The following is an 18,986-nucleotide window of genomic DNA, read 5'->3' as shown; positions in this document are numbered from 1 at the left end:
GATTTTATTGTGCTTTGATAAAACCTGCATGGAACACTGGTGCCTCATTCTTTTTTTGTTTATCGTATTTCTTGGTTTGCACACTGACTATACAATGTATGTAATAAAATAATTAAGGAGAAACTGTATATAAAGTAATTCAAAAGTAGTAAAAACAAATATAGAGACCCCTTGGAACTGGCCTATAGCAGGATGCTACATACTCAGGTTGTCAATAACATGGACCATGTGAGGAGTAAAGCTTACGTGGGTCCTCAGGCCACCTGTCAAGTTCACAGTGGACACTGTGGGAGCAACTGCTCCCAGGAGGTCACAGATGTGTGAGGATGGCTCTTTACTGATGATGGTCCTCTCCCAAGAGTCCCATTTATACCTTTCTGGATGCCTACGACTGTAGGCTGATGGATCAGTTGAGCTCATCTGAGCTCATCTTGTAGACCAGAAACACTGGAAGCAAGAATTCCTGAGAAAGAGACACTTCTTAATGAAGGCAGTGGATTGAACTCACTTTCAGAAACCTACATGAACATCTCCGGGCTGTATTAACATGTTTCTTCCTTTAAAAGAGACACAGTTTTATAACTTGCTGGAGGAAAAAAAAAATTCTACCCTTCTCTTTACTGTGTCTTAAATTTTATTAGATAAGTAAAAGCCAGGTGTGTTCTGGCTCCTAATCACTCAACTCCCCTGAGTAATTGGCTTTCATGTACAAGAAGGAAAGCCAATTCCTTAGTGAAACAGTGAATTCCAAAATAGCATGCTTCAATAACATGTGTCAGGAAGCCCAAAGTTCACCTCTTTTGGGCAGGGATGGTCTTTGCTACGCCTCTTTATAAACATAGATGACTGAGTCAGCTCAGTTACGAGGATCTGGCAGTAGACCAAGACCCTTTGTTGAGGAAGGCCCCCTTGAGTCACCTCCTAAAATGGATTAAATAGCTCAGCTGGACTGACTGACCACAATACTTGGAAAGGAGAGTTTCAGGGGTTAGGCAGTCCAGATAGGCAACCAACATGAGCCACTAAATGTGAAGAAATTATTCTGAGATCCTGAATGGAGAGTTGATAGAAATAATATAAAACACTGTTAGAAATTTGATTATTCAAAGACTCAAAACAAACTATAACTGTTTCTTTAGATATTACCACTAGTATTTTATATGCACAAAATACAAAGCAAAATTCCATAGCTCCTAGAAGTGTCACTCTCTTATAACATCTTAATTTCATGTTTTATTTAAGTTAGTTTTCACCTCTTCTTCTGGATCTCTTGAGCTTGTCTGCTTGTGCTGACCATATGCCTCTGTAGGAAATATGGTGCTGTGAAATGCCATCAAGTTGGCCCAACTCAGTGAACCACAGAACAAAACATTGTTTGGTCCTGAGCCATTCCACAGTTGTTATGTTTCAGACCATTGTTATAGCCCCTCTTTCAATCCATCTTGTTAGGGACTTTCTTTTTTGTTGACCCTTCACTTTATTAAGCATGAGATCCTTCTTCTGGGACTCGTCCCTTCTGACACCATGTCCAAAGTATAAGAGATGATATCTTGCCACTCTGGCTGTACTTCATCCAACACAGATTTGTTTGTTCTTCTGACCGTCTATGGTAGTGGTGGTGTGCTGTGGAGTCAGTTCAGATTCACATTGATTGTATGCAGAGTTTTCAAGGCTATACATCTTTACAGGGTCAGAAAGCCTCTTCTTTCTCCTGTAAAACTGTTGGTGGTTTCGAACTGCTGCCCTTGAGGTTAGCAACCAGACTGGTAACCACTACACTACCAGAGCTCCTTTCTGGCTTTCCATAGTATTTTCAATGTCCTTTGTCAAGACCACAATTCAAATGCATCAATTCTGCAGTCTTCCCTATTCCTTGTCCAGCTTTCATATGCATATGAGACAAATGAATATGCCATGGCTTAGGTCAGGCACACCTTACTCCTCATACTGACATTTTCACTCTTTAACACTTTAAAGAGGTCTTTTGCAACAGATTTGCCTAATGCACTGTGTTGCTTTATTTCTTGAATGCTGCTTCATGAGCGTTGATTGTGGACCCACATAAAATGAAATCCTTGACAATTTCAATCTTTTTAATATTTATCATAATGTTATTTGTTGGTACAGTTATGAGGATTTCTGCTTTCTTTACATTGAATTATACTTCATACTGAAGGCTGTAGTGTTTAATCTTCATCAACAAGGGCCTTCTCAAGTCCTCTTCATTTTTAGCAAGCAAGATTGTGGCATCTGCATATCACAAGCTGTTAATGAGTTTTCCTTCGATTCTGATGCGTTGTCTTCATATAGTCTAGCTTCTTGGATTGTTTGCTCAGCATGCAGATTGAATGTTGCTGTCATTGTTGTGAAATACCTTTGAGTTGCTTCTGACTCTTAGTGACCCTGTATAGGGTTTCTAAGGCTGGGCATCTTTGTGGAAGCAGAAAGTCTCATTTCTCTCCAGTACAGATTGAATAAGTATGTTGGAAGAATACAACCCTGAATCATATCTTTCCTGATTTTAAACTATTCAGTATCCTCTTAGTCTGTCCAATGATTGCCTCTTGCTCTATGTACAGGTTTCTCATGAGTACAATGAAGTGTTTGAAAGTCCCATTCTTTGCAATGTTATCCATAGTTGGTAATGATCCACTCAGTCAAATGTCTTTGCATAGTAAATAAAGAACAAATATACATCTTTCTGTTATTTTCTGCTTCCAGCCAAGATCTACCTGATATCAGCAGTGATATCCTTTGCTCCACATCCTCTTCTGAATCTCGCTGGTTGATGAGCTGTTACAACCACTTTTGAATTATCTTCAGCAAAATCTTTTTTCATGTGATATTTATGATGTTGCACAATAATTTCTGCATTTTGTACAGTCACCTTTGTTTGGAATAATTCCAAATATAGATCTCTTCACCATATTTAATGGGATCCTGGTACAGCTTCTTTGCTGGACTATTCTTTCTAACAAGTTAAAAAGCTAAGAAACAAGCCCCAGGAAATGTTGTGTTTTCCTTTTGGTCTTTATTATCTGTTATGGTCACCTTTGAGTCTCTTTGGCCATCTTTGGCTTCCGACCATATGTACACTGCTTGTGCTCGCATGCACAACTCCTTGAACACAACAGTGCACGGTCATTGCTGTTGTTGTTAAGTGCTGTTGAGTCAATTCTGACTCATAGTGACTCTGTATAGGGTTTCCAAGGAATAGCTGGTGAGTTTGAACTGCTAACCTTGCAGTTCAAACTGACCTATGGTCGAGTCTGTATCCTACAGAGCCACACCAGGACTCTCCATGGGTATACACACAAAAAAATCTCCAGTGTGCATTCCCTTTCTGATTTTAATTGGGATTTTCAACTTGTTAAATTGTCTTGCAGGATCTGTAAGATAAGCACTGGACTGTCAACCACAAAGTTGGTGGTTTGAGCCCTCAGGAGAAAGATGAAGCTTGATGATGTGGCACTATATGATAAGCACTGAGCCACTAACCACAGGGTCAGCGATTCAAACCCACTAGCAACTCCTTATAAACCCTATACAGGGATGCTATGAGTTGGAACCATCTTGGAAACACTTAACAACAACAGCAAAGTACTTAGGAACCTTAAAACTACCTGCTGAATATAATTCTGGAAAATTATTAGAATGACATGAAATCCAGAGATAAGAGGTTTACAGTAGTTAGCTCTTGTGAACAGGGGTGCTAACTGTATCTCCACCCTTCAAGGGAGGTTTCTTGCCTTCTACTGTTTAAAAACACTCAGGAGAGGCAGAGTTTCTAAATGAGCAAAGGTTTTCTATAAAAAAGAAGCTGGTAAGCAGAGATAGGGAGGGCTCAATGTAATGCTTAACCCTAATCTCCCCAAACAAAGACTTTGCTGGGGTTTAAAAAAATTGTGTGGGGAAAAGGCATCATGTTTATTCATAACAATAGGTCGGGATTTCTTGAAAATGGCCCACTTTGGGGGGAGTCATGCTATTGGTTGCATTTCTTCAAAATGGATTTCACTGCAAAGATATCTGCTAGGAGTAGACAAAACTTATGGGATGTTGTACATGTGTGGTTCTTCAGTACTCTAAGTCCCAGCCCCTCCCAAGGGCTGGTGTTCTCTTCTGCCTCCAAAGCAAAGTTATCCTTTAAAGTGGGTAAAACCAGTTCGACTGTATAAGGAAGAAAAGTACAGAAATGTTATGGTGGTCTGTTACAGTAACAGATTGTAAAATGGGCAAGGTCTTGTCATTGATGCTTTCACTTTCCAAGGGGACCCCTAGACTCCCTGTCTTGGAGAGGTAAAGTGGCAGATATTAGGGGTTGGGCCACACAAGGACCTCAGCTGGGTCCATCATAATGACTCAGGGGGTTTTCTGAGGGCTATCACGCTATAGTTCTTAGAAATCATCCACTGTTGAGAATGTAATCAATGAACCTTTATTGAGTGCCTATTGTATATGTCCCAGGCACTAGGCCAAGTGCTGGGGATACAGTAGAGAGCCAAAGAAATTCCTTGTTGTCAAAACAATGTCTTTGCTTTCCTAGTAACTCTTTCTAAGAGGCCCCCTAGGCTCCCTGCCTTACTTCTAGACAAATGGAAGAAAAGTTTAGAAGTAAGAGGATGGACACATATTTACAGGCAACTATAAACCAAAGCAAACTGTTTATAATGCAGAATTTTATGGGGCAAAAAAAAGTAAATATTACAAAGGGATCTAGTCTAATTGTGAATGGCAAAATAAAAGTAAAGGTATAATAATCACAAATCTTCCGGTAAATTATTGAACAGCAATATACAAAATAAAAGGAGCTCTGGTAGTGTAGTGGTTACGAATCGGGCTGTGAACCGCAAGGTCAGCAGTTTGAAACTAGCAGGTGTTCTGCGGGAGAAAGATGAGGCTTTCTGCTCCCATAAAGATTTACAGCCTAGGAAGCCCTGTACAGGGTCGCTATGAGTTGGAACTGACTCAACAGCACATAACAACAACAATACAAAATAAAAAGGTAAGAAATTAGGAAATCAAGGTAATGGTAAGTAATATTTTAAATAGCAAGTATATAACAAAATAAAGAAAAAATCAATAAAAGATGAATACTAAACCAATTGACATCGAGTCAATTCCATGCATCAGAGTAAAATTGTGCTGCATACAGTTCTCAGTGGCTGATTTTTCAGAAGACTGTTAGACTTGCTTTTAAGAAGCTTCTGGATGAACTCAAACCTCCAATCTTTTGGCTTGTAGCCAAGAGTGTTAACTGTTTGCACTACCCAGGTATATTATATTTTGAATTATGTTATATTCAAGGAAAGCCCTAGGTAATGCCTACAATTCCTGCTTGACTGCTTACCTAATGGCTGCTGGTTCAAGCCCACCCAGCAGTACCATGGAAGACAATCTGCTTCTCTTTTAATGACAGCCAATAAAACCTATGGAGCCTCTCTCTATTCTATAGCACATGAATCCAATATGAGTAGAAACTGATTTGATAGCAACTAGTAACAACAATCTACCCAAGGAGTCCTGGTGTGGTGCTGTACAATAAGCACTGGACTGCTAACCACAAGGTAGGCAATTCAAACCCACTAGCCTTTCTTCAGAAATACCATACCGGGTCACTATGAGTCAGAACTAGCTTGATAGCACTTTACAAAACATTCAAGGAAGAAGTGTTTGAATCATTTTACTTGAAAACAATAAAAATGGTAAAGACTAAAAAGTTTCTTTCTTTTCTCTTTAAAATCAAAAACAATGAAATGGCCCAAAGCCTCATAAAGATAATAAGAGAAATAAAAAAAAGAAATAGTTATACACTCTATTAGAAATGATTAAGAATGTGTAATTAGTTATTTGTACAGTAGCATAGTGGTTGCGAATCAGGCTGTTAACCTCAAGGTCAGCAGTTGGAAATTGCCAGCTGTTTCACAGGAGAAATATGAGGTTTTCTGTACCCATAAAGATTTACAACCTCAGAAACCCTGTACAGGGTCGCTATGAGTCAGAACCCATTCCAGGACACATAACCACCACCACCATATGCATATCCAAAAAAGTAGAATTTTGTGGCAATATGCGCCAATACATATAAGTACATGGATGAAAGAATATTTTATGGGGCAAAAAAAAAAAAAAAAGGAAAAACATAAACAATTGACTGTAGAAAATGGAAAAAAACAAAAAAAAACTGAAAAGAACCTAAGGTGAATATTAGGGAAAAGAAAAGAAAAATCACCGTCAGAAACGTTTCCCAGCCATGTGATCTTGGGGATGTCGGTTGTGAAATCAGTGTTGTTTGTTGTTCAGTGTTGTCAAGTCAGTTCTGACTGTGCACAGATAGGGCCCTGTTGTTAGCAGTCTGATGCTTGTCTCCAAATCATTTTAGAACAGAAAATGCTTCGCCCCATGCAAGTATTTGAGTCCAAACAGGCATGTGTCCCCTATTTTCTTATAACTACAGACTGATCTCAGAAGCAAAAATTCAGATTCGAAATAAAAGATCAATGGATGGCATTTAGTATACTAAAGGAATTATGTGCTGTGACGAAGTAGGTTTTCTTTCAAGAATCTAAAAATTCCCTAAAGGTTCATTAATAAAAAAAAAAAAAAAAAGTCATTATATTCTATTGGATTAGTGAGGGAAAATGATGACTAGCTAGTTATTCCTAATTAAAGTAAATTTATAAGTAAAATAGGACTAGAAGAATAGTTCCTGTACATACTAAAATTATATCTGACAAAAACAGTTAAGGTTATTATTGGTCCTTATAATGGAAACACTGAAGTCATTCTCATTATAAGGCAAGATTCTCTGCTCTTACTGATATATGTCAATTGACCCAATGCATAAAATGTAGCATGTCAAATCAGGGAAAAGGGTAAGTATTTTTTAATAGCATTGAGAAAATTACTTGTGAAAAATAAAAACCCCCAAGGAAGCAAAATTAGGGAGCAAATTATATAATTTTCTGTTGTTGTGAAGTGCCATCGAGTCAGTTTTGACCCATAGCAACCCTGTATAGGGTTTCTCAGAAGCAGCTGGTGAGCTTGAACCGCCAACCTTGCAGTTATACGACTTTAGCAGGCTGGCGCATTAACCCACAGCACCACACCAGGACTCCCTTTCTATAAGAAGACCCCTTAAATGGCTAAAGATTTAAAGGTTAAAAACATTAAACAATTAGAATGCTTCAAAATATGTAAGGACATGCTTATGTTATTTTGGAGTAAACAAGATCGTTACAATCACAGAAGAAATCATAAAGGAAAGGTGATGGATTTTAATAATATTATGTAGGCACACAAATTTCATATATAATGATCATCTTAAATTAAATTCAAAGAAAATTTAAAACCTGAAACACAGCATCTCCTTAATTTATAAAGAGCTCATATAAACCAATTAATGGATAAATATACTCCAAACAAAACATGCAATTTACAGAAAAAGAAGCACAAATTGTCAAGAAACATGAAAGAAAGAAACAATGACCTGGAACTTATCTTACTGATTAATCAACAACAGCTGTTGGAAAAGTTGAGCGAATGAAAGATAATCAATGAACTTGTGGCAGAAAAGAATGGCAATTCAGTTGTAGGCTCCGGAGTAGAACTGCTTGAGTGAAAATGCTTTTTTGTCATTTTCTAAATGCTATTCTCAGTCTACTACCCAGGGTTCAATGCCAACATTTATGAATTAATAAATGTGGGATTTACATACTCACAGGTTGAAGTTAATGTGAAAATAACCACCTGAAATGTACACAGGTATCTATTTTCCTCTTGATTTATCATTGTTTGTCTGTCTGTCTGTCTTCTACCATTTGTCTATCTTTCTATATTCAATCTCTTGTTGGCAGTGAGGAACAATGGTTAATTTTAATTGCTGGACCACTAACAGAAAGATCAGCAGTTTGAACACCAGCTGTTTGTCGGAAAAAGATGTGGCAGTCTGCTTCTGTTAAGATTTATGGCCTTGGAGACCCTCTGGAGCTGTTCTCCTCTGCTCTGTAGGATCACCACAATTTGGTGTCTACTCCACAGCACTAAGTTCATGTTGACAAAAATAGAAAGTGAGAGAGAGGATTCTATCTCTAAGCTACACATCCAAAGATAGTGTGATATTTTAAATCTGTATTTTTACAAAACTGATTAAGCAAAATACATCCATAAAAATTTAATAACTTAATTTAAAAATGGACCAATAGTTAGGTGAAGGTAGTTTTTCAGTTTGCAAGGGAACTAGTATTCAGGGTAATTGATGTTTACTCATACATTCTTATTGTTGTTGTTAAGTGCCTGCCTTGGAATCAATTCTTACTCCTAAAGACCCTGTATAGGGTGGTGGTGGTTTGAACTGATGACCCTTGTGCTTATCCTACAGTACCACATTAGGTAAATTATAGTGGTTTAGCATAGTTAAAGCTTATTTTTCTTTCAGGTAACAGGTGGATATGGGTCAGGCAGCTAACCTTTTCCATATTGTAACCACATCATCTGGATCATATGGACTCTTAGGTTGCCAAAGCAAGGGATGAAAGCAAATTAGAGGGCTATGTTGGAATTTTTCCAAGGCTTACATCATTTTTGCTCTCAGTCTTGTAGTTAGAACTCAGTAGGAACATGAATAGTCTCTGCCATTGCTAGAATGTGAATTGGGGCCAAGGTCACAGTTGCACTGTAAACTCTTCCGAAAAATCCCTAGAGTTTGCGCCACTGGAATTATATGTTTGAATAATACTGTACCCACCACTTGTCTGACAATTGGTCCTACTGTGGTGGCTTGTGAGTTGCTGTGATTCTGAAAGCTTTGCCACCGGTATTTTAAATACCAGCAAGGTCACACATAGTGGACAGGTTTCAGCTGTTTCTAGATTAAAACAGACTAGGGAAAAGAAGAGACAGACTACTTCTGAATATTTAATCATTTAAAACATATGAATATCAGTGAAACACTTTAATCACCAGAATATCGAATATTGAAACATGATGAAAAACACCAGAGAACTGTTAGATATAGTGCTGTATATGAGCCACTCAGATTGGAAGGCACTCAAGATATGACTGGGGAAGAGCTTTCTCCTCAAAGTAGAATTAACCGTGATCATGTAAATGGAGTAAAGCTTTCAGGACCTTGTTTTGTCCAACTCAAAATAAGGAGCAACAGCTGTAAACATTCATTAATAATCAGAACCTGGACTTATGAAGTATGAATCTATGAACATTGGAAGTTGTGAAAAGTGAAATGGAATGCATAAACATTGCTGTTTTAGGCATTTGGAAGCTGAAATGGACAGGTATTGACCATTTTTAATCTGACAGTTTTCTTTACAGGAAATGACAAATTGCAGAGGGCTCATGTCACATGCATCATCAAAAAGAACATTTCAAGATCTATCTTGAAGTACAACCCTGTCTGTGGTAAGATAATATCCATATGTCTACAAGGAAGACCAGTTGATAAGCTATTATAAAAATGTAACCACCAACCACTCAAACCAGTAATGATGAAATTTAAGAATTCTACCAAATCCTTCAGTCTGAAATTGATCAAACATGCAATCAATGTATACTGATCATTAGTGGCAATTGGAATGCAAAGGTTGGAATGAAAAAAAACGAAGGATTCATTGTTGGAAAATATGGCCTAGGTGATAGAAATGATGCTGGAGATCACATGATAGAATGTTCAAGACCAATGAATTCTCCATTGCAAATACCTATTTTAAACAACATAAAAGGTGACTATACACATGGACCTCACCACGTAGAATACACAGAAATCAAATTGACTACACCTGTCTCCTGGTGTGCCACTGTAGGCTCTGCACTGGACTTTGAATCATAAGATCAGCACTACAAACCCACAAGTGCTCCTTGGAAACCCTATGCAAGGTCGCTACGAGTCAGAAATGACTCAGTGGTACTTACAACAACAAGAACACATGTGTGGAAAGGGACAGTGGAAAAGCTCCATATCATGAGCCAAAGCAAGACCTGGGCAGACTGTGGAACATACCATCAATTTCTCATATGAAATAAATGAGGAAGTTAAAGAGCTGAACAGAAAGTATCAAAGGGCATCTCAAGAAGACAGTCAAATATTTTAGTGAAATGTACACAGACCTGGAGTTAGAAAACCAAAGGGAAGAACACTCAGATTTCTCAAGCTGAGGGAACTGAAGAAAATATATCAGCCTCAACTTGAAATATTGAAGGATTCTATGTGCAAAATAGGAGTCTTGGTGTAGCGCTGTGGGTTAATGCACCAGACTGCAAAGCCATTTGAACTAAAAGGTCGGCATTTCAAGCTCACCAGATGCTCATCAGAAACCCTATACAGGGTCACTATGAGTTGGAACCAACTCAACAACACTTAACAACAACAACAATGTGCAAAATATTGAATGAAGTAGAAAACAGCAAAGGAAGATGGAAGGAATACACAGAGTCATTGTACCAAACAGAAATGGTCAAGGTTCAACCATTTCAAGAGGTAGCATATGATCACAAGCCAATGATACTGAAGGAAGAAGTCCAAGGTGGATTGAAGGCAAAGAACAAGGTTCTGGGAATTGATGAAATATAAATGGAAAGAACACAACTTTCCTGATGTTAAGCCATTCAGTGGCCCTTTGTTCTATTCGGACAACTATCTCTTGGTCTATGTACAAGTTCCTCATGAGCACAATTAAGTCTTCTGGAATATTCATTCTCCACAATGTCGTCCATAGCTTGTCATGACCCACACAATCAAAAACTTTTCCATAATCAATAAAGTGCAGATAAAAATATTTCTGGTATTTTCCTCTTTCAGCCAAGACCCATCTTTTGTCAACAGTGATAGCACCTTTTCCAGGTCCCTGTCTGAATGTAGCCTTAACCTCTGGCAGCTCCCTGTCATTGGATTGCTGAAACTGTTTTTTAATTACCCTTAGCAAAATTTTACTCACTTGTGATAGTCATGATATTGTCCAATGATTTCTGCTTTCTGTTGGGTCACCTCTCTTTGGAATGGGTACAAATATGGATCTCTTATAATCAGTTGGCCAGATACCTGTCTTGGCATAGATGAGTGAGTGCCTCCAGTACTATGTAAGTTTCTTGAAGACTGTTGACTGACACTCCACTTTGCCAAGCATGGTGAATCTCTCTAGGGACTGGTTGGTGGTGGTGTTGTTAGGTGCCATAAAGTTGGTACCAACTCATAGCGATCTTATGCACAGCAGAATGAAATACTGCCTGATCCTGGGCCAACCTCACAATTGTTTCCATGCTTGAGTCCATAGATGCTGCTACTCGGCCAGTCCACCTCGTTGGGGGTCTTTCTCTTTTTCTCTGACCCTCCACCTTACCAAACATGGTATCCTTCTCCAGCAACTGGTCCCTCCTTACAATATGTCTGAAGTATGAGAGACGAAGTTTGGCCATCTTGGCCTCTCAGGAACACTCTGGCTGCACTTCTTCCAACATGGATCTGTTGGTTCTTTTGGCAGCCCATGGCACTTTCGATATTCTCCTGCAACACCATAACTCAAATGCATCAATTCTCTTTTGGTCTTCCTTATTTACTGTCAAGCTAGGGAATGGTACCTCCTGATAATATGTTAGAAGTATGATGGAGTCTTACCATCTTGACTTCTAAAGAACATTCTGGCTGTCCTTCTTCCAACACAGATTTGTTTGTTCTTCTGGCAGTCCATGGTACTTTTAGTATTTTCTCCAACCCCATAACTCAAATACATTAATTGTATATAGCCTTCCGTATCAATTGCCCAACTTGACACTGCAGGATAATGTGCTGGACCATAAGGTCAGTTTGAACTGCAAGATTGGTGTTTCAAACCCACCAGCTGCTCCTCAGAAACCCTATGCAGTCACTATGGCATTTAACAACAACAACGCCTGTGAGGTTTTTGAAATTACCATGGCTTGGGTCAGGCACACCTTAATCCTCAGACATCCTTGCTCTTGAACACTTTAAAGCGGTTATGTGCAGCAGATTTGCCTAATGCAATATGTCATTTGATTGCTTGACTGCTGTTTCCATGAGTGTTGCTAGTGGATCCAAACAAAATGACGTCTTTGACAACTTCAATCTTTTCTCCATTTATCATGAAATGGAGAAAAAGAAACACAAATTGCAGTCTTATATAGGGTTTCTGAAGAGCATCTGGTGGGTTTGAACCACCATCCTAATCGTTACTAGTACAGTGTTAATGTTATAACTCCACACCAGGACTCCGATGGCGGTGTATTCTACCCTTAATCCTCTTGGATTGAATCACTTCATGGAGGGTACCTACATCTCAACTGCCAAACCAGTGAGAATGCTGGTCCAGTTAAGTTGACACAAAGCCTAAGCAATTACATATGGTATATTTCATTCATTTTTTTTTTTTTCATTCTTTTTCCTTTGCTTTAACCACCAGGGTGTTCAGTCCAATTGTTGGTTCAATTACTGAGATGAACTCCACACCAATAAACATCCTTTTTCCTCTGCTGATCTTTCATCAATTTTTTTAGAATCCTAAATTTTCTTTATACTATTTTAATATGTGTGTTTTAAAGTAATTGTAAATTCCATGTGCCCAAAGGAGGAGCTATGAATAAATTCACCCAGGGGAACCAGATTTGCTCTCACAGTCCAGCAACTTCCTGAGATAACCATGATTTTGTTGATACAGAAAGTTGGGGCACATTTGATTATGAGGTCAAACTTTATAAACATATTAATTTCCTGGGTCCTTTTATATACATATTGTATTAAAGATAAAATAAGATGTTTGAAAAATAAGATGTTTATGGGAGGTAAAGAGAACTGTGACAGGTAGTTTAATAAGTAAGAAAAATAAATTGTAGACAAGCCTTTTAGGATTCATAAAGGATTTTTACATTCTAACTCATTTATATATTGCTTCACTAATGCTTCACTGGTGTGGTGCTGTGGGTTAATGCACCAGACTGCAAAGCCTTTTGAACTGCAAGGTTGGCAGTTCAAGCTCATCAGCTGTTCCTCGGAAACCGTATACAGGGTTGCTATGGGTCGGCTCGACGGCACTTAACAACAACAGTGGGTGAGAAAGTGAAGTACCCACTCGGCTGGCCCTTAGCAACAACTAGATTGTTAATATCTCTGTAAAGATAATATTCATGAGTTAAAAAAAAAAAAAAGACTTACCCATTTCTCAGAATACAGAATGTTATAGAGCAGAATTAGAGACTGTGATTTGGTTTCTATGGCAACATAGTCATCATCGTATCTCATTCTTTTCTAAGTTGCCTAATTTAAGTGTCCTGTTGTGGCACTGCAGGATAAGCACTGGACCACAAGTCAGTTTGAACTGCAAGGTTGGCAGTTCAAACCCACCAATTGCTCTTGCATATCCCTGTACAGGATCACTATGAGTCAGAACCAACTCAACAGCACTTAACAACAACAATAACAACCACAAGCACTAGACAGCTAATGCTATTGTCAGTAGTTCAAATTCACCCAGTGATCTTTAGAAACCGTATTGTTGTTAAGTGTCATTGAGTTGGTTCTGACTCATAGTGACACTGTATAGAGTTTCCGAGGGTTTTAAATCTTTTCTGGAGCAGAAATCCTGGTCTTTCTCCTGAGGAGCGGCTATCGGACTCAAAGCTTGACTCTTAAGGTTCTCAGTCCAGTGCTTGCTCCCCAGCAGCCATATACAGGGTCTTTCTGATTCTGAACTGATTCCAAGGCACTTCACAATCATAACATTACTTTTATCAAGGAGTTGAAGGCACAGTGATTAAAGCACTCAGCACCTAACTCAAAGGATATCGTACAGGCTCACTAAGAGTCAGAATCAACTCAGCAGCAATGGGTTTTGTTTGGATCCATTTTATCACACCTCCATCTCATTAATTACTTACCAGATCTTTGTCTGTTGCTAGGTAGGTAGTATAAAAGCTTTCACAGCTGCTTGCTGAATGAAATGGGGAAAAAAGAACAAAAACATGGTGCTTTGGAAATGTGTGTGTGGGGTCAGAAGTATTTCAGAATCAAGAGATGCAACTGCCAGCTATGCATTCTGTATATACCCACACACAGTTCATCTACTGGTACTGTTCACACAGAAATGTGCCCTGCCTTGAAATGAAGAGCTACCATGTGTCGATTTGATGGAAAATGGGTTCTCCTGACAATGTGTCAGGCTATTCATCACATGTGACTAAAATAGCACACAAAAGAGGGCATTCCTGATTTTTGTCCCCTCCCTGGGTGGAAATGAGTGAGTGACTTGCTGAAACTTCTTGTCATAACTTTTTTTTTTTTTTGGCTTTTCTTTGTCAGTCATTGTTTCTTCTTCACCCATATGAGAAAACTTCACAAAACGGCAGTGGTATATTGGGTGAATGAGGTCATGGAGATCAAGTCATCCGAATAGGGATTACATTAAAAAAAAAAAAAAGTTTATTTCACAATGACTCATTTCCCCCTAAGACCCATCAAGAGAATCATATAACATCATAATTACTGATTCAAAATGAATTGGTCTTACATAAAGTACGTAATATTTAAGATATTTGGTATTTTTAATGGTCAGATCATGCTGATAGTTAAAAATTCTCTTTGTAGGTATCTGTAGGTGTATTCCAGTTGCCCTGAAGTTAATTCCAACTCCTAGTGAACCTATATGAGTGAGAATAGAAATGTGCTCCCTAGGATTTTCAATGGTAGGATTTTTAGAAGTGTGTCACCAAGCCTTTCTCCTAAGTTATCTTGGGTAGATTTCAACCACCAATCTTTTGATTAGCAGTAGAGCCTTTAATTATTTGTGCCACCCAAGGGCTCCCACAGTGTAGAGTCTTTATATCTTCACATGTTCTATTCCAAAGTCCTGGTGGCATAGTAAGTTAAGCATCGATTTGATAATTGCCATGTCAGTGGTTCAAACCCACCAGTCAGAAACTTGTTGTTGTTGTGTTGTTAAGTGTAGTTGAACTGGTTTCAACTCATAATGACCCCTATTTCCAAGTGTTTCCCAGGAGCAGCTGGTGAGTTTGAACCATTGACTTTAAGGTTCATACTGACCTTGCAGTCCAGCACATTAGCCCACAGCACCACACCAGGACTCACTGTAGAGCAGTTGTATTCTGCTTATAGGGTTGCTCTGAGTTACAATGGACTCAAAGGTGATAGGTTATTCCACAGTCAGCAAATCACAAGATATTCAGTCGGAAATTTCTGATACTGGGTCGTGAGACTTTATGGTAAAATGAGTTCCTTTTCACTTGATTCTTTGGAAAAACAGTCTGAGGAACTACCTTGACCTTAGGCTTCTACCCTAGAGGGTTTGGTACTTTTGTTCAGGCTGATTGATATTTCTGGATAAATTTTAAACTAAGTGTGGTTTGATTCTTTTTGTCTGAGTTTAGACTACATTCTGCCCTGTGACTGGTCTATTTTATACACCTTTCAGGGATTAGTCAATTTACTTATACAAATGAAGTAATAATAACATACTTTGCATAAGAAGTATCTATGGCATTGTTGTTGTTGTTAGGTATCCTCGAGTTGGTACCAACTCATAGCGACCCTATGTACAACAGAACAAAACACTGCCCGGTCCTGGGCCAACCTCACAATTGTTGCCATGCTTCAGCCCATTGATGCTGCCACTTTGCCAATCCATTTTGCTGGGGGTCTTCCTCTTTTTCTCTGACCTTCCACCTTACCCAACATGATATCCTTCTCCAGAGACTGGTCCCTCCTGACAATATGTCCAAAGTATGAGAGATGACGTTTGGCCATCCAGGCCTCCAAGGAACACTCTGGCTATACTTCTAACACAGATCTGTTGGTTCTTTTGGCAGCCCATGGCACTTTCAATATTCTCCTCCAACACCATAACTCAAAAGCATCAATTCTTGTATGGTCTTCCTTATTCACTGTCCAGCTTATTCATGCATATGATGTTATTGAAAATACCATGGCGTGGGGCAGGCACACCCTTAGTCCTCAAGCTGACATCTTTGCTCTTCAACACTTTAAAAAGGTCTTGTGCACCAGATTTACCTAATGCAACACGTCATTTGATTTCTTGACTGCTGCTTCCATGAGTGTTGATCTGTGACAAACTGAGAGGGAATTGGTCAATTTGTAGCTCTGATGGGAGGGCAATGCCTTAAAATTGACCAGGAGTTATCTTATATGTAGAACCAACCCTACAGAGGTGGGTTGACAGAAAAAGAAGGAAGAAAAAAAGTAGCATAGAAGAAAACACAAGAGAGGCAAGAAAAGAGAAGCAGAGAGCTAGCAGGCAAGGAACCTCTTAAAAGACCTATAACACAGGTCAAGTTGTATAGCACTTAAGACAGTAAGAGCCCCAGAAAGGGCTCAGAGGCAGAGCCACCAGTGACAGACCTGGACGGAGACCTGTGGCACGGGCAGTAATGACATGGAAAGTGGAGCTTGTTCTGAAGTCTTCCAGAGGAATGAGTTTTAGGCTGATCCTGATGGTAATTCTCCTCCTTCCCCACTGTGAAATAAGATACATGCTGCAGCTATTGCTACTCCTACAATACAGGTCTTCCTGTCACATGCTTTGCTTTGGTCAGGAATGATTTGGGCACTAGGATGTTTCCAATTGTCTGTCCATGATGATAGATGGTCAGCGAAGGACAGACTTGACTTTATATTCTTTCTCACCTAAGGACATAAGACTTCCTTAGTCAAGGGGCCTAAAGTTAGAGTACAGATGTCTGGAATTAGATCTGAGGAAAGGAGTTTCTAGAAGAAGGACAAGAGGAAAACCAGGAGACCAGAGCTCAACCATATTCTTAACAGAAGCCAGCAAACATTTTCTGTAAAGAACCAGATAATAAACATTTTAATATTTGCACATCATATAACTAGTCTGTTTCACAGCTATTTAATTCCTCTGTTGAAGCACAAGAATAGTCATAGACAAAACAAAAAAGGGATGTAACCCTGTTTCAATAAAACTTTATTTACAAAAACAGGCAGTAGGCCAGATTTCATCTATAGGTCATAGTTTGTTTACCTGTGTTCTTAAGAATAGGACCACCAAGAACACAGTAGGAATGAAGATGTAAAATCCATTAAAAATGGAGGCAAGGAATCTGGTAAAATGAAAAGGGAATAGTATTAATAAGAGTTGACAAAAATGTGATATTCACTGTATGCTGACACTCTTTATAAGTGTTTTACATGCATTTTTGTAAAACATTGCATCTTTATAACAAAACCCTATGATGTAAGTACTATTTTACTGTCTGGAAAATATACTTAATGTTCAGCTAGCAAGTGGCAGCTTGCTAGTAAGTAGCTCTTAGCATAGTGGTTACAAATTGGGCTGCAAACCGCAAGGTCAGCAGTTCAAAACTACCAGCTGTTCTACGGGAGAAAGATGAGGCTTTCTGCTTCTGTAAAGATTTACAGCCTCGGAAACCCTGTACAGTGTCGCTATGAGTCGGAACCGACTTCATGGCACATAACAACAATAACAACACCATCAGGCACATAACAACAATAACCTAGGCATCAGGCTCTAGAAATCATGCTTTGTGGTATAGTGACCTGAATTGAGTTAGCAAGTCAGAGTGAGTCAGGAAGAGTTCTGGTGATGGTGCTCATATGCCTTCAATAAACATTGTATTACCTCAGTGTATATATAAGAGGAGACTCTGAAACTTTCTCTTGAATGAAGACAAGCTAAAGATTCTGGAAGATATGAAGTAAAAGAGCTGAACAGAAAATTTCAAAGGGCACGTTGAAAAGACAAAATAAAGTATTATAATGAAATGTGCAAAGGCCTAGAGTTAGAAAACAAAAAAGAGAACACACTTAGCATTTCTCAATTTGAAAGAAGGAAGACACAATTCAAGCCTTGGACTGTAATACTTGAAGGAGTTTTCATTCTCAGGGTGTGTTGTCAGGACCAGTCCAAGGAGAGGGGCATCTTGCTTGATAAAGAGGAGGGTCAGCATAAAAGAGGAAGACTCTCAATTAGAGTAACTGACACAGTGGCAGCAACAGTGGGCTCAAGCATGACAATACTTACTTGTGAGGACTGCCCAAGAATGGGCAGTGGTTATTTTTGTTGTTGTTGTTCATAAGGTCACTATGAGTGGAAACTGACTTGACAGGAACTTACAACAACAACATTTATAAGTTGATTGTATAGAAAATCCAGAATGGAAGAGACAGCTATACATTGAGTAGATGGGGCTACAGGAAGGCAGAGCTACAGACAAAAAATGTCCATACTGGCTTGTTTTGTATGTTAGATGTATTATGCTGTGTTATGTAAAGTTTTGTGTCAACTGGGTCAAAAGTCTCAGCAGTTTGGCAGTTAAGATGTAATAATTCCCCATGATGAAATCTGCTATGAACAATCAAACAATTGAAACGAAGAATCCTCGGCAGTGTGGTTGGCTTCTGAGATATTGGGTGTTCAGGCAAAGCTTCTTTCTTTTTCCACTGGGTCTGGATTCTGCATCTGCCTCATCATCTAACTTCTGGTTCTTTGGACATGGAACCAGTGATCTGCTCTATTGTCTGCCAGTCCTGGGAGTTGTCAGCAGCCTGCCTTCTTATCTGCCCAACCTGCCTGCCTACTATCTGACCTGTTGATTTCCTGCTGATCCAGGGAGTCATCAGCTACTGGCTCTGTTAATTGCCTGACCAGCCCGCCTATTGTCTAACCTGATGATCTTAGCTCATTAGCCCTGAGTCTATGTAAATCAGAACCCTGAAGCCTGACATCTGACCTACAACTGCAACTGTGTGAGCTACTTTATTGATATAAAGCTCTTTAAAAATATATATTTTTTTATTTAAGGCTTTTATTGTGGATTGAGTGTAAGTTTACAGGGCATATCATCAGTTTTACATTCAACAAGTCATATACCTTGTTTCATTACATTGATTATAATCCCCTCCATGTACCATAAGTTAACAGTATTTCTCTCTATCCACTTCAGCTTTTTTTTTT

This window comes from Chrysochloris asiatica, unplaced genomic scaffold, assembly GCF_000296735.1.
Source record: "Chrysochloris asiatica unplaced genomic scaffold, ChrAsi1.0 scaffold00127, whole genome shotgun sequence".
In the NCBI taxonomy this organism is placed as follows: Eukaryota; Metazoa; Chordata; class Mammalia; order Afrosoricida; family Chrysochloridae; genus Chrysochloris; species Chrysochloris asiatica.
This window is presented reverse-complemented; position numbering follows the sequence as displayed.